Raw genomic sequence first — 14,666 nt, forward strand, 5'->3', positions numbered from 1 at the left:
CGAGGGAGGGGGGGAGATCAGATAAATATGCAAGTGCTGGATCTGGCTACTGGTTGAAAAGCTCATTGAATTCACCACATTTTTTAAGGATGAGGGAGAGAATAAAAACCACAAATGAAACCTTACTCAGCCTGCTCAAGCACCACAAATAACTACAAAGGGAGCTCAACCTCTGGGTTTTTAGACTGTCTCTGCCCTGCCTGGTATTATTTTTTAAGTCTTGTTTCCATGCACCCCTGCTCACCCCCAAAATACGTCAGAGTATCCCGAGAGACTTCCTTTGGCCTTTGGCGTCCTTTTGCCAACTTTCGTACCTCTATCAGCTCACCCACCTCACAGAGGAAGATTGCAGCAGGGCTCTTTGCCCTGTCAGGGAGGCTTTCTTGGTAAATGTCCATGTGAATCTGTCCTGCCAGAAAGCCAAACTATTCAGACATTTCCTTTCAGGAGTTTCAGGATGCCCATTCATTAGACACAAATTTTGCACAAACTAAAAGATTCCAAATTTTATTATTATTTTCTGAAAGCAAGTGAATGCCCCTGCAACCAGGTTGGGCTGACAAGATAGCCTACCTGCCCCCGCCTACATCCAATGCTTGCGGTTTCTACCTCCCTTCTTTTATTTCTTTTCCTTCTGTTTTTAAGGAATATGGGGAACAGGTTCATTGCCACAGCTATTTCCTGCTGCTCTCCCCATAGCATGCTGACAACTTCTTCTGGTAGGCTCCCAAGTATTTGTTTTTCAAACAAATGGACATTTTTAGTTATCAACATCTCAGAAAGTTCACTTGATGGGTGCAGCTTCTAGGAGCACTAGGTTTTCTCAGATTTGTTACCCCCCCTTTCCCATGAAAAAAATAATTTCAGGTGCTTTACCACAAGATATATTGGGATCTTTGCCTTCTGTTTATCAAAGTGAATAAATATGATTACAATGTAATCAGTTATCAAGGCCATTGGCTCTTCCAGTAAGAGTAGGTGCATAGATTAGCACACAAGGAAAAACCTGTTTTCTACATGCCATGTACGTGTAGGATCAAAGTAATACAATACACGTGACAGCACATTCAAAATATATCCTCCATTCAGCTGATCTGGGTGATGTTCCTTTTCAGTGGAAGAGCTAACTACATTGCAATCTCCTACATCAGACATTTTTAATTAACGCTGGTCAGTTGTATAGGAATATGCAATATATTTAATGAAACATATATACGGGCTATATTATTCTCCCATGTCGGGAACTCTCATATATGCTTCTTTGGCTATTGTTACACTCAGACACACCACAAACCTCATAATGTCTGTGGTTGATTCAGTCCAGTGCACTCAGACATGTCTAAGGGCTATTTGGAAATGTACGTTTTGGAACGCGCCGGCATTCCAGCGCTGCCATATTCACGATGGGAGTGCTCACTAACGTGATGAAAGGATGGATTCTGTGAACCTGAAAAACACAAGCCAGATCTTCAGCTGGTATAACTTGATGTAGATCCATGGAAATCAAGCTGAGGATCAAGCCTATGGAGAAGGAATTAGGGCTGGTCACAACATTTCAACAGAACACGTTTCCATGGAAAAATGCCATTGCATCCCAAACGGTGCCTTTTGAGAAAACATCCAATTTGACAAGAGTTGCAACAGAGGTCCATGATGGATGAGAGACAGACAGAGCGAAAACCTGACCTTTTTGATCTGAAAACAGATGTTTCAACACAATTCTTTTTCACAAGAACCTTTGAAAGCATTTGTTTTTATTTCTATGCAGAACAAATACAAAATTCAAAACTTTGGAAGTTGTCGGGTGATGGAATTGTCATTTTTCTGGCCAGATCTAATAATGCCTCCTGTGAGCAATCCCACTGAAGTCAAACTGGTGCGACTGTTTCTATGAGTCAGTGCTTCTTGACTTGGGTAGGAGTTGGGAAATGTGGCCCCGGTCAGTAGTGGAGTCACATTTCCCTGCCCGCTGCCTCTCAAGTGCCGATGAAATGAAAAGTTGGCCTTCAGTCTAGGGTATTGCTAGAGTCGCTTGGTTTCCGTTCCTTCCTCCACCATACATTTTCTGTGTGAACTTGAAGAGAATCAATGAGTCTCTTACTTCCCCACCTGTAAGGGCAATACTACTTCAGAGGGGTGCTGGGGTGATCATGGATACATTAACAACTGTGAGGTACTCCACTTTCATGGTGAGCTGGGCCTCCGATATCTCGGAGCATCCTACTTCTCACTCAAGCAATAGTACCAAATACCGGATAACTCACAAGATTTTCCACGTTTGTTTTGCCAGACCCATGGGTGGGAAAAATAGCTATATTGTAGTGCCTGGACTCAAACCAAATTGAATCTTGTTGAGGTTCTTCCATTGCCGGAGATTTTTCTGCCTGTTTCAGAGCAAGATGGTTTTTCTGCGTCTGGTCGTGGCCACAGCTCAAGCATACGGGGGTTTGTTGCAGGACTGAAAAAAAACCCCAACCGAAAACAAATGATGGGATGGGGGAAGCATTTCAAATCTTGAAAAGTAATTTGGGGAGGGTGATTCTTGGAGATGGTGGGAGCAGATTCTAATGCTAATTCCATCCCATTCTTTTCACGGGGATCCCACACCCCAAGATTTCGGGAGTCGCAAGGCTGACTGGGGTTTGAAGCACAATGCGGGGCTTCCATAAATGTTCGGTCTTTCTAGGAAAAAAGGGGCACTGCACTGAAATATTTGGATCTCTGATTGGCGTTATTAAAGATGCTGGCCATCTGGACCCCACTCGGTTTAATTAGTCATCAGCAGGGTGGCGTTCTCGTAATAAAAATCCTCCACTCTTTTCGCCCTGCCTCCGCGTGCAGACTTTGCAGGGCTCGCCCATCTCCGATTTCGTACTGCGGAGGGTGGATGTATTCTCACTTAACAGCCATCCACCCTGGAGCTCACAGGCCAGCAGCATGTTACTTGGCAGAGCCGCTAAGCATAAGCCCGTAAAGTGCAGCAGGCTGGAAACGTTGCAGCCAAATATGGCAAAGGAGCCAGGAGCATGTGATTCACCCCACCCTCGTTTGTAAGTCATTCTGGTGTCAGGCTTCCAAACTTCATTACTTTGCAGAAAAATAAAACAGGGGATTAGGAAGCAGGGGGAACAGAAGGGGAGACAAAGAAAGGGAAGTAAAACCTGAACAATATAGAAGGGTCCCCAAGCACTGTGGGTATCTTGAAAGTCCTAGGTGTTGAGCCGGTCTTATTGGTTTCAAACGAATTTCCCCCTGATCTCCATTTCCTCCTTTCACTCTAGCTACCATGTAGCAGAAAGGGAATTAGGTGGATTGAGTGAATCCATTTATTTCAGCTTTTCCTGTGCCAAGACAATCGATAACCACCCGACCCTTGCTCTCATTACATTCCTCTTGCCGTCCGCATTTTCGGCATAGGCAGAATTACCAGCAGAAGCAGGTACGTAGCCTCTACCCCAGAGATCGTGCTACTTCATCATCCCAAGGGAGATTTTCTGAAGCTGGCCCTATTCATATAATAAACAGAATTAAGAGCAAGCAAAAACAAACGAAAGAAGAAACGAAAGAAAAAGCAATGGATTATAAAGGCCAGGAAAGAATTTAAAGTAAGATTCGCCCTGGGGGAGAGGGAGACGGAGGGAAGTATTACAAATCTGCCCCGTTTCATCCAGCAGCAATGGCTGATGGCTGGCTGAAAACATAGTGAACGGACTTGTAAGGGTTGAGAGAGGTTTGCAAGGAAGATCTCCCTTTCTGCCATCCTGCCAGGGTCCCTTATTCTCAGCTTCCTTTCAGCTCTCCACCCTCCTCTTCTCTTTAATTCTTAATGCTCTGTCTGCACAAGTCCCATTCAGACTCCTAAACCCACTCCTCCACCCCTCACATCACTGTAGACCCAAAAGACACAAATAATATGGAAAAAGGAACGTCTTTACCGTTCAGGATGTATGCAATCAGTTGACGGGGAAGGCTCTAGCCTACGCTGTCGTTTTGTCATACTCAGAGCGCTGCAAAATCTGGATCCAAAACTGTTCATGAAAACAGGTGCCAGTCTAAGCCAGAGGGTTTAGGTTTGCTGAGAGAGGGGAACTGCTGTGCAGCCCAGAAGCTAACAGCTGCAAAGCTAACAAATCCAGACCTACCCGAGGAGCTGGACAGGGTAGGATAAGAGCAAGATAGCTAGTTTCTCCTTCCCTCGGGGGAACTTCTTTGTTCAAAATAGCAGGAAGATGAATGATAACATGGGAAGTGTCTGAACCAATGCTAAGTGCAAGACATGCTATTAATAATATTTTTCTAGCTTGGGGGAAGGCACTTCCTTCCATTGGATTATTAATCATCATCATCATCATTATCGTTATTATTTTCACACCCCCTTTACTGTACAGCAAAAGGCCTGTAAGGACAAGAAACCAAAGGAAACGGTTGATCCCACCACCGATCTCCTCTTGAAAACACTAACGTTTTAAAGCAATAATAAAACAAAGAGCTTTCAGGAGCAGCAGCAGCAGCAGGCGAATGTAAAGTGATATATTTCAGACCTGGGAGCATGGTGTAACTTACTCTTGCCTCTGCTGCCTGTTTATTGTGTTTGTCTGGTTGCCTCGGGAACCAGCTCACGCCGTTTCACTCATTTTATAATGTTCCTGTAAATGTTAGGTAGGGCCCGGGATTTATTATACACTGTCAACACCTAAAATGGAACGCGCCGCTTAGTGTCGTTTATTTGGCAAGACGCCTCTCCTCGGTCCTTAAAACACACGCGCGCGCGCGTGCGCGCACACACACACACACACACAACCTTTTCTTATTCGGATATGCGTGCGTGTGCGCGCGCGTGTGCACATGCATCTCTCTGCAAAAATAAATAAGCCCTTTCAGCTTTCCGGAGCAGCCCCCGCCCAGGGGAGAACTGATTTTGGGTGGTATAAAGCTTGGGTTAAGGAACCGTCTGGGGGAGGGAGCAGCCAGGGGCCTGCCGTTGGGAGGGAGCTCTGACTCACGCTATTTGCAAGAGGCGAACGTTTGGGGGACGGGAGGAGGGCGTGTTTACCAAGAGGGTTTTTCGTCCCTAAACAAGCAACGTGACCCCGTTGCGGCCATCCCAAAGGCCTCTGCTGATGTGGGAGATGAATCATCTGAATGATAGGGGTTGGAGAGGTCTGGTGTCCTTTCCCTTCAGTGGTCGCTCAGCGCGATGGGGCAGATTTGACTGCAGACCAGAAGGCGCGAGACCTTTCTTACGGGGTGGCCAGCCAAGATGGCATATGTCATGTCACCAAGCAGGTTATTAACCCTATGAACGCTGATGGTAGGCATAACAGGAACCTGCTCTCTTTATGGATGGCTGATCACCGAGTCTACGTGTTTCCAAGCTGCTCCTCCTTCTTGTTCCTACCTCCTGCAAAATGCAGCCTAATCTTCATCTCAGCTCCTCCTCTTTCCTTCCCTGACCCCAGTGAAGCCCTCCCACTTCTGTCTCCTGCAATAAGTACAAGAGCATCTTCTTATATGCTGGGCTTTCCCCCCATGACTTTCACACTGGTGCCAACTGCCAGCTTTATGTCAGCTCCTCCCTACTTTGGTGCCTCATCAGGGATGGGTCAATAATTGTGGGGTGGGGAAGGAGGGAGGAACTGGAATAATTAGTCTTTTTATAGTGATACTCATTTTTAGTGGGACCAAAAAGGAAAATTTTTTTGGTCAATGGAAAATTTCAGAATGTTAAATTGAAAGAAGTTTGCTCCAGTTTTGGCTCTTTAAAAGTTATGTTTTTAATAAGATTCAAGGAAAGTTCCACTTGAAAACTCATTGCAAATGGAAAAAAAATGCAAATGTTTTCTTTAAAAAAAGAAAAGTTTAAACATTAGTTTTTTCCCTCTAAAGACACAGTTTGACAAAATGGATAGGCATTTGGAATACGATTCCCAGATCTCTGCTGAATATACGTGCATGTAAAAAACATCACTCCACTCTACTCCTAATGGGACTCATGGCACTGCAATGGGTACTGACCTGGCAGTGAATGACGGCTGCTCATACTGGGAACAGAGCTGTGGGGCAGCTGGATCTGTAGAGGGAGAACAATCAGGGAGTGTGGTCTTGCTTCTTCCAACATTTCCAAGTTGCCTCTGCTCCTTGTGACCACAAACTCTTTCCTCCTTGACACTGTGCCACCCCTTTGCATCTAGCCAGTGCCCAAAGCATTAAGGATCTTGGGATGAGTCATTTCCCTAAGAGTTAAGATACAGCAGATGGAGAATCTTAAACAAGTTCTGAACTACTAAGGAAAGGCAATACCCCAAGACAGAGGTTTTCAACCTGTGGTCTACAGACCCCTGGGGGTCCACAGACTATGCCTAAGGGGTCTGCAAAAGATGACTAGGATCAAGAGTGCATGAATACCCATACTTACAATTCAAAGGGGTCCATACCTCCATTCAAATGTTTTAAAGGGGTCTGCAAATAAAATACAGTTGAAAATCACTGCCTTAAGCAAAAATATTATTATTATTATTATTAATAATTATTATAATAATCAGAAGTAATTGTCAGGAAAGATAATCACTCAAGAAAATCTGGGTCTTCACTTGATTGGTCAAGAACACTCAGCATAAGATCTGTTTTCTCACTTAGTATGTGATAGGGAAGTTGAGTTGCCCAGTAAATAGTGAACTGGGGAATCGAGGCAAGCATGTGCATGTGTGCATATGGGCACACCTATTTATATCCATCTCTATGTGAACCAATAAATATGAGATTATTTTTGTTTCAAGTGAAGCTGGAATTCCTAGATCATTTTTCTCTCTTCTGGTGATGTTTTCTGAGGGCTATTTTGTATGAAAGCATATGTTGTGCCACAGTTGTGAATAGCATTTTTCTTAATTTTCTGTTGAAATTAAATTACCCATTTGCATAGGTACACCTACACAAATCAATGCTGGTGTGTCCTTTCTACAACTCTTCCCCCTGTCTCTCCTTCCAAGCATATGATGGTATTATAGATTTAGGTAATTTCATTTTCAAATACTCCCTCAATCAACACAGAAAAAAAAAAGTGTATTTGCTCTTCTATTAAAATAAAGTGTATTGTTATGAGGAAAATGGGCAAAACTCCTTTTTTAATCAGCCTAACAGACTGCGTAGGACAGCAACAGTGGCAGCACTGTGTCAGTGAAATCACAGCTGTTCCTTTTAATTACCTCCTAATTTGCTCTCTGGTGCTGATAATTGGAATAATTTGCCTGCAGAAACCTGTGAGGTCACAGATACTAACTGATTTTGTCTTGCTTAATCAGCTCCTCAAGAAACAGACTCTGTTTCATGGACTGCTTTTTAAGCCGAGTGCTGGTGTTGTGTGATACAGGGAAACAAAATCATGCACACACACAAATCACCCAGCCATCCACTGTCCAAAATCGGATTACAACTCTAAGCCAGCTCCCTGCATTGAAAGGTGAAAGACCACAATTTAGTTTTATGGCTGTAGAAAATGACCTCAGGTGACACTGCAAAGCACCGGTGCATATGTATTACATATAAAACAGGGACACAGTAAGCTTATTCCAAGTCAACTGTGCTCAGAGATGTGGAGTTTGCAAGCATTTTTTCTTGCTTGTGCTTGGTGGCCAGATAAGTTTTAATGGAAAAAATAGTCTAGTCTTACATGCCTAGCAAAAGAGAATAAATCATGAAATGGTCTATTTAATTTTCTTTTAAAAAAAATCAGGTGCTCAGTGTTTTCATTTAAGGAGGCTCTGATATTCTATTTCCAGAAAATGCATTATATTACTATTATTTCATAGAGAAAAATAATGGAAGAGACTTCTTATCAAATGCTGATGTATCTCATAATAAAGGCATTATTTGGGAATAGAGATTCTCACTAGCCTTGAATATGCTGCGAAATTTTTGACTATTATTGTAAAACCATCTGACTGGTGGTGAAAGTCATGGGACGGTTTTACAAGCTTTTGAAGCCTGTGTTACAAAGATCCACCAGTGCAAAGCAGGTTTAAGCTGTGGCTGAAGAGCCAGCCTCAGTATTCAACTTGCATTTGGGATGATGAGTCTGATCCGCCTGCATTTGCCACGGACATTGGAGAGTGCAAGAAACCCCAGTCCGGACAGTTATGGGAGAACTTACCCACGACACCATTTCTTCCTTTGAAAGGCACAAAAAGCCTACTTGTGTGTGTGCTCTTTGGGTCATGGACCAACCGTCTTTGTGCAGAGCCTAGCAAAATTGGGATTTTGGACATAATTACAATACAAACACACCTCCTAATAAAAGCCAGTAAGATTCCCAATGTCTTCAGAAAGTTAATGAGGTTCAGGTGCCCAAGTCCCTGCAGGTGACCTGTTTAATGAAACCTCATTTGCTGCCATCTTTGTTCTCCCCTTTAGATGAATGCAGGGTGTACTTAGGAAATCAGGGGTATTTCAGGTGTTGGCCATTGTTGCATCTGAATCAGCTGTTCTCACCAGAAAAGCCCAGGATGCGTGAAAGGGTCAGCTAGCCCTCTGACACGACAGCCGAAACACAGGAAGCAAAAAGGAGCCAGGGTGCTGTGACTCTGGGATTCGCAAGAACTTTCACTCCTCCTGCCAAGGGGAATAAATGCATCTTTAATACTGATACAGATAAAAAAAAAAGAGCTAAATGCATCTCTATTAGCAGCCTCTGAGCTGCAACTGCAAAAGGAGCACAGTTGTAGCTGAACGTACATTTGCTCCATACGCAACCACTTCTTTTGCTATATCCGATTGTCGCCTTTTCCGCTTGCTTGAGGTTAAGCACATGCGTGTTTGCAGAACCGAGGCCAAAGGCACACAATCCAGGTTCACTTTTCAACTGTAAATTTCCATTTCCCATTCCTCACATTTAGAAAAAAAAAAATAGAAGCAGATTGTAGGTCTGCAAAGATTTATGGTTCCATTCTATAATATCTATCATTTTAAATACAGCACCGTTGCTGACAACGATCGTGGATAGACTGGTAAAGTACTTAAAAAAAAGAAAGACACATGACATAAAACAATATATCCAGATCCATTTAAAGAACCTTTGTCAGGCACAGACTAACTTTGAAACATATTTCACCAAACTCCTATTTATATTTCAAGGATCATTTTTCTCCCCCCTTCTTCAGGCCATTTCTCATTCTTCTGACCTGCCACGGCATTTGCGGAGAAGTCTTCCTTTTTCTCACTCACCAGCCTCCTTGCCCTGGCAGGACATTGCAGGAGGGGACATGTGATAGTTCCCATATCACTGGTGAACAATGGTGGCACAACTTCACCGTCCGAAGTAGTTTCTTTTAATAACCTTTATTTAAAAAATACAGTCGTTTCAAGTTGCTGCCTGGCAAGCGTTTATAAGGATTGCAGAGTATAGGGAGGACTTCCAAAAGCTGTAAGATATGAGGGAACTCCAATTTCTTACTTTGCTGAAAACTCTACCCAAAAGGTGTCTATTCTAGCAACAAGCAAAACTATACTTGGCAAATGCCAAATAGTAAACTTTACTACCCATTAAAGTATAGGGCTGTATTGTGCTTGGCCTGATGAAGATGTGTAGGAAAGAAGGAGCAATTTTATTTTTCCCAGGTTGTCCCCCAAGGCAGAGGAATGGTCGTTCATTTTTGGATGTCTTCCTTGAGTCTCCTAAGACCTGATTTTGAGAGCTGCTGAGCAATTGTCTCTCTCATGGAAATGAATTGCATCCATAGAAATGGATTGTCTTTGAAAGCCAGGCCCTTTGTAATGCAAGCATTGGCCTTGAAAACCTGATTCATTTGGCCTTGTGGATATTGTTGAAAGTGGAGGCCTAACTCTCATTGCCAAGGTCACACAGCAGATTGGTGGTAGTCTTGGGACCAAAAGCCAGATCCTGCTCATCGTGTTTTGCTCTACACGTTCCTCCTTCCTCTGACATAAATTGGACTTTGCTTTCCAGAGTGCGCGGGCTGCCTTGGTCACATTTTGCATGCATCCGAGAGTTGCACAATCATAGGCTATAAACACTTGGAAAAGTCTGTAGAGTCCAGGTGTGAAAAGTATATTGCATGTGATTAGCATGGGGGACTTCAGCACAGACCCATCTTTCTGGGGCAGTACCAGGCCAGGGACAGATGTGGACCACCTTAGCTCTGGATTTAGCCAACAGAGCAAATTCTTGGAAATCAGGGGTGTGAACGCATGCACTTTCTTTTATTTTGCAAGGATAAGCCTCAGCAGCCAGCTCCGCGGCTCATACACATCAAAACATACCCTGCACGCACAGTCCTCAGCAACAAGATCTGGGGGCCCCATGCAGTCACCACTTCTTATTAAATTTGCCCAGTGATACAGAAAAGGCTTTTCTGTTAAAACTTACTGAAAAGCTGCAGACAGTGCTTTAGTTCAAGGGGGAGATTAGTTTTTTGTAACAACCAGGCCTGTTCTTATATTTCCCCACTCTGTCTTTCCCTCTCTCCCTTTCCTCATGATCCCCCAGCCCCCTTCTTAATCATGTGTTTTCTCCCGATACAGTTGAGCTCAACAAAGGCAATCGGGGGTTCCTACATGTCTGTGGTGTATAATCTCTCTCATTCCTGCTGAGCAGGAACATGAAAAAGAGCACCAAATCCATCAGAGCTCAGTCTCCTTGTTTCCTAAAGCACAGGAACAGGAAAGAAAGGGCTTGCGACTCTACTGGTGTAAAGACCCAATGGGACAAAGGAGTCAGCGGTGTGTAAATGGTGAAGACAGATTAGTCCTCCCCAGACATCCCAATTTTTCTTCCTCCTCTTTTCTTGTTAGAGCCATTTAAAGCCCAGATGTTTTTATATCTATGGTCTTAACGCAGTTACTCATGACAGTGTGAGAAACAGCTGGTCTGATGTCCTCCTCCATGCCCCTGATGGAAGTAGTTTAACACAAAAAGTGCAAAAATGCTCAAGTCAAGATGAACTGAAAACTGCAAGGGGACTATACCAGGCCCCTGCCTTGAAACGCCTTGAAACCACTGGCAAAATTGTAATGTTCCTGCACAGCCGACATGCTTTATTGTTTAACTGTTTTAGCGTACCGCAATCTCCTTTGTGAGATACATGTTTCACATAGTTACACCCACACTGTGCCCCGACTTACCATGACGGTTGACATAGCATATGGACTTTGAGAAACTCTCCCATCCTTGCACCCTACTGCCTGTTGTTAGGAATATTTAGGTTTTCCATGCGCTCCTTAATTTTAATAAAAGTAAAACTTTCCAAAAAAGTAGCATTTGGTGCAGGGTTCAGGGGGAACTGCACCTCAAGCTGCTGAGAGGCAAAACTTGTGACATAGGTGACCCTGTGTGTGTTAAGGCGCAGTGGGCTGAAAACTGCAGGGATGGCAGCCCCTGCTGAGCCATGAAACCTGCCAGCTGTTGAGGAGATAGGTGCAGGGGAGTTCTGGGTTCTTGGGCCCCCCATCCATGGGAGCGTGATGGGCCCGTGGTGGCCTGGGCACCCCTGTCCATGGGAGCGTGATGGGCCCATGAGGCCCTTCACCTCTAGCTGGTGACAGGCAAAACTCATGATGTGGGTGCTTGTTCAACTGACTGTCTCTGTCTTGGAGCAGTTGATGGTCTGTATTGATCACTTCCTCTCCTTAGTCTGTGGTGTTGTAGGTGTTAATCCTGCCTAATTAACTCGTTAACACTCAATTAACACCTACAAAACCACAGATTAAGGAGAGGAAACAATCAATTCAAACAATTGACTGCCCCAAGACAGAGAAAGTCTTGTCCAAGCACCCATGTCACGAGTTTTCTCTGTCAGCAGGTAGGTGCAGGGGGGTTCTGGGACCTGCACCCCTATCTCCTTGACAGCTGGCAGGCATCATGGCCTCAGCAGGGGCCACCATCCCTGCAGCTTTCACCCCACTGCGCCTTAACACACACAGGGTCATCTATGTCACGAGTTTTGCTTGTCTGCAACTTGGGATGCAGTTTCCCTCAAACCCCTGCACTTATCTCCTTGAAGCTTGGCATGCTTCATGGCCTCACCAGGGGCAACTACCCCTGCAGTTTTGACCCCCCTGTGGTGTAACACATACATGTGACATGAGTTTTACTTTCTGGAATTTGGGGTGCAGTTCCCCCTGAACCCCTGCATTTATCTTCTTGAAACTTGGCAGGCTTTGTGGCCTCAGCAGCATCCCCCCTTCCTGCCCCCCTACAAGTTTAATCCAAATCAGACAAAAAACAACAAAGTTATAAATATTTCATTGATTTCCCATTATACCCTATGGCTGGGTCTCTGAAGCGGCTCGGAAGCTTTTCTGAAGCACTTCAGGAGCTCCAAACTGCTTTGGAAAGCCTAAAGAAGCCAGTGCTTTGATCCAGACATGCTGCTTCAAATGCCAGAGTGTCTGAAGCTTCTCCGGATCCAAAGCATGGTTCGAAGCCTCACACACCCCTATTTCTCAGCATGGCTGTCAGTACGTGTGTTCAAAGTGATACTTCAGGATTTGAACAGCGGAGACTTCTGCATCTCAGGATTTTGGAACATAGCCAGAAGTCAGAGAACTCATTTGTTCAGTCTGTGAGAGACAAAATGAGCCCTTTAATTAGAAAGTTCAGGTGTTTGTGGACTAGTGATATCAAAGACCTTGAATCGAATGTCCAGACCCAAGCATCCCAGAACTCTTGAGTGCATTTTGCATCCAAACCTACTCAATATTACAAATAGTTTCTGTCCTTTGCAAAGGACTCAAATAAACCCCTTTGATCCAAGCATTTTGAATCATTGAAATCCTCTTCCAGCAGTGATCTGTCTTGCTTATGGATTCCAGAAGATTCGCTTTGGGGCTCCAGCGTGCAAAGCTCTTTCTGCAACTCACTGGCCAAAAAGAGGGAAGTGATAGTCAAGTCAGCTCACTAATTCCTATACTAGTTGACCTTGAACTGTGCCCTTGCTTGAGACCCTTTGATGGGTCTTAGACAATCCCTTTTTTTTGCTGGAGAGATGAATCCTAAACTTTTGCACAGTGATGGCATAGCTGACAGAGGGAAAGATTCTTGAAGGCGACATGAAAGATTTTGACGAGTGCTGTAATGAAGATTGGACTGATGAAGATGTTGGACTCCTGATCAGCATTTAATTTGCTTGGAAAGAAGAGGCCAACATATTTCCAACTCTCACTCCAGTAACCTTGCCCATTTTGCTACTATATATTCATTTGAGCTTCTTAAATAATTACATTTGATGGTTAATAATGGAAAGCAATCATAGCCACTGCCGCGTTCCTATTCTGCTCCTCCTTGCTCTGCGGGCTGCTGTCATGAAATCAGCATTATGTCATTAAATGAAGCAAGTTTACAGTCAAAGGCCTTAGGCCTGGAAGTCTGTACAGTTCTATAGTAGAGACTGAGTTTTCCTACTTTTGTCACACCAGGCTTGTTTTTGGATTCATAAACATCACAGCCAAGGTTTTAACGTGAGCTCTGAAGTGAGAATAGCAATGTTTAAATATCTGTAGAAAGAATAAGGAGCCGCAAGAGATTAGAAGCACTAGTTGGGTTCTCTTCCAATTTTGGAGACACTGGGGGAACATAACACTGTTCTCTTTACTTTCTCTCTTTCTGTTTTTTCTCACTCTACAGAGAATTGGAAGTCATCATAATCTAAAGAACTCCCAAATAATAGTCTGTTAAAACCCCCAATCCCCACTGGCTTCAACAGGAGTTTTGGGCTAGCAGGGAACTATCAGGACTATGTATACACATGCGCACACACATATATATCGTGTATCATTCTTTCTCAGCAGAGAAAGAGCTTTTTATTGACTCCTCCCTGTGCATCAAATTAGGTAGCCAGCTTCCACATTTTGCTCCTAAAAGCCCATCATTTAATGAACTTTGTCCTCCCACTATAAATAAAGTCCATCTTAGCACCACTGTTGTCATCCAAAGAGACATACTCATCTCATGGTAGGGTGGAAAACTTCAGATTCACGTCTATCCATCCATATCAACTGTTTTCAGCCTCAGTGCAAACTACTGATTTCCAGTGCAGGGGATACACAGGGGTAGACTGGGTTTGTGTTTTGCAGTAAGAAACAGCATTTCTAGGAGTAGATGGTATTATTCTCTCTGCAGGGGACAGAGGCAAATCACATACTGCTGTGGGTGCAGGAGTAGTGAGTCTGGGGTCCACTTTCAAAAAGACAGAAATTTGGAAATGCCCATCTTGGTGACCAGCGGGGTTCAAACTGAGGAAGAGATAGTAAGAGGGCCTGGCCAAGAGTTAAGGGACTCTGGCGTAGAGGGAAGGAGTTTTGTCCAGTGATATGGGTTTGCTCCTGATTCCCTGCTCAGAACCAATATAGGGTGATCAGCAGAACCGAACCAGTGCCGGATGACCGCTGGCAGCACTGGTGCAAGGTTAAGTTTACAGCAAGGACTTGACTGTTCGGCAGCAGTGAGCAGAGCCAATGGAGTAATTCACCCCAGTTGGATCAGTTGTGGTTGCACGAGTCAGGACCAACAGGGCCAGACGCAGAAACCTCAGAGGAGCGGCATATTGGAGTAGCATAATGCGGATGCAAAGTTCCCCAGACCACAGAAACCCAACAGAGATGACCTGGCCATAGTTAACACAGAGAGATGAAAGAAAGTGGCATTTCAGATGGAAGGA

Source organism: Crocodylus porosus, unplaced genomic scaffold (assembly GCF_001723895.1).
Source record: "Crocodylus porosus isolate Cpor-Errol unplaced genomic scaffold, CroPor_comp1, whole genome shotgun sequence".
Classification (NCBI taxonomy): Eukaryota; Metazoa; Chordata; order Crocodylia; family Crocodylidae; genus Crocodylus; species Crocodylus porosus.